This window comes from Leopardus geoffroyi, chromosome C3 (assembly GCF_018350155.1).
Source record: "Leopardus geoffroyi isolate Oge1 chromosome C3, O.geoffroyi_Oge1_pat1.0, whole genome shotgun sequence".
Classification (NCBI taxonomy): Eukaryota; Metazoa; Chordata; class Mammalia; order Carnivora; family Felidae; genus Leopardus; species Leopardus geoffroyi.
Genome location: NC_059338.1, coordinates 130,273,905 through 130,276,559, shown reverse-complemented (window position 1 = coordinate 130,276,559; position 2,655 = coordinate 130,273,905). Strand labels below are relative to the sequence as shown.

Below are 2,655 nucleotides of genomic sequence, written 5' to 3'. Positions count from 1 at the left end.
TCACTTAGCATAATACCCTCTTGGTCCATCCATTTTGTCACAGATGGCAAGATTTCATTCTTTTTTATGACTGAATAATATTCCATTGTATGTACATAGCACAATTTCTTTATAATTCATCCATCAGTGGACACTTAGGTTGTTTCAGTCTTGGCTATTGTGAATAATGCTGCAATGAACATGGAGGTGCAAACACTAACTTCTTGAGTTAGTGTTTTTGTTTTCTTTGCATAAATACCCAGAGGTGGAATTGTGGAATTATATGGTAGTTCTATTTTTTTTTTTTTTAATTTTTTTTTTCAACGTTTATTTATTTTTGGGACAGAGAGAGACAGAGCATGAACGGGGGAGGGGCAGAGAGAGAGGGAGACACAGAATCGGAAACAGGCTCCAGGCTCTGAGCCATCAGCCCAGAGCCCGACGCGGGGCTCGAACTCACGGACCGCGAGATCGTGACCTGGCTGAAGTCGGACGCTTAACCGACTGCGCCACCCAGGCGCCCCTATGGTAGTTCTATTTTTATTGTTTTTATTATTTTTATTTTTTAGAAGCATACTACAATAGTTAATTTTATTTGTTCAAGGGCTCTGTTGCAAGCACTCAACCAAAGATGGGCTCTGATTCTGTGAGCCCTGATTCATATATTTAGGAAGATAAAAGCAAACTGTGATCCATGTAAATGGATGAAAAACTAAAGGCTCACAGTTAATCACATTGTAGTTTTAAATTTCGACAACCTAGAAGTCGGAACTCACAGGTCTTTTAGGTCCTGTCCCACAAGGTATCTGCTTTATTTGAGCTGAGTGACTTCATCATTCTTCAGCTTCCGGATCATAATACTGGTTAATCCCCGATCATTCAGGATACACAGAAGGCTCAGGAAGACTTCATTCTCAATGCCATACATCCCCTTCACCATTCTTGACACTGGATGAATCCTGGATAGATTTTCCAATATGGATTCAATGAGATCAGCCACACTTAATCCAATAGCCCAGTTGGTATATCCTTTTAGCTTGATGGCTTCATAGGCACTTTCAACCATCATCTTATGCACTTACTTCCAATTTTCACTGTCATTGTCTGTTCCCATTTCTGGATTCAGTTCTTGGAGAGAAACGCCACATTCACTCCATTCCACACAGCCACACCTGAGTCGCCATGTTCTCCCAGATCCATCCATGGCAGCTGCTGGGACGAATGCCATGTTTTTCAGCCATAAGACAGCAAAATCTAGTGGAATCCATGTTACACCTACTTCCAATCACATGGTGTTTGGGTAGTCCACTTAAGTTTCCAGGTAACCTATGTGAGAATATCCACTGAGTTGGAAACCATGGTTATGATACAATCAGGCCTGTGATTGACTATCTGAGGAATAATGAATTTGAAGACATTAACATTCCTCTTCACCAGATTGAGATGGCTCTCTCCCTCCTGCTGGTGGACTCCTGCTGTTACCACCACAATCTTAGAATTGGTAGTCACAGAGTAATCTTTATCTGCCACAATTTTTTGGTGTCTGAAGAAATCAGCTCCCATGTTACAGATCCATCATTTCTCCTCTGAGTTTACCTTCTAAAACGTACAGAAGGGCAAGGTCATGAGCCAGAGACTTTCCCAGAATGCTGATGGCACAGGCCATACCAACTTGTTCAACACCCATTGCAGTGATCTTATTGTTTGGGACGTTGTCTCTTCTTCTGCAACTGGTGCCATCCGTTTTTCCTTAAGAGTCGCCATGTGCTCAGAGAGAAACTTCTGTAAGAGTCGTGCAAAGAGGGCAATGACAACTATGTGTGACTCCTCTGGTGCGGTATCTGCAAGGAGTGGTAGTTCTATTTTTAAATTTTGAGGAACCTCCATACTGTTTTCTATAGTGGTTGCACCAATTCACATCCCACCAACAGTGTATGAGCATTCCCTTTTTTCCACATCCTCACGAACACTTGTTATTTCTTGTCCTTTAGATAATAGCCATTCTAAGAGGTATGAGCTGATATCTCATTGTGGTTTTGATTTGCATCTCCTTGAGCATCTTTTCATGTGCCTGTTGGTCATCTGGATATTTTCTTTGGAAAAATGTCTATTCAGATCCTCTGCCCATTAAAAAATTTCTATTTCACAGAAATAGAAACAACCAGCCTAAATTTGTATAGAACCACAAGAAACCTTGAATAGCCAAAGCAATCTTGAGAAGAAATAACGAAGCTGGATCATCATGCTCTCCGATTTCAAACTATATTACAAAGCTATAGATTAAAATCATATGGTATTGGTATAAAAACAGACACATAGATCAATGGAACAGAATAGACAGCCCAAAAATGTTTATTTGATTGCATATATGATTAACTAATTTACAACAAAGGAGCCCAGTGGGAAAAGACAGTCTATCCAATAAATGGTGTTGGGAAAACTGGACAGCTAAATATAAAAGAACAAAACTGGACTACGATCTTACACCATAAACAAAAATTAAGTTAAAATGGATTAAAGACTGGCAAGTAAAACCTGAAACCATAGAACTCCTAAAAGAAAACAGGCAGTAAACTCCTTGACATAGATCTTGGTGATAAGCTTTTGAATCTTACACTAAAGGCAAAGGCAATAAAAGTAAAAATAAACAGTGGGACTACATCAATCTAAAAAACT

The 2,655-nt window shown here is 39.7% G+C and overlaps 1 pseudogene; it reads right to left on the bottom strand.

The window, feature by feature from the left end:
- Positions 1 to 775: 775 nt before the first annotated feature.
- Positions 776 to 1,743, bottom strand: LOC123584926 (annotated as a pseudogene).
- Positions 1,744 to 2,655: the final 912 nt, after the last annotated feature.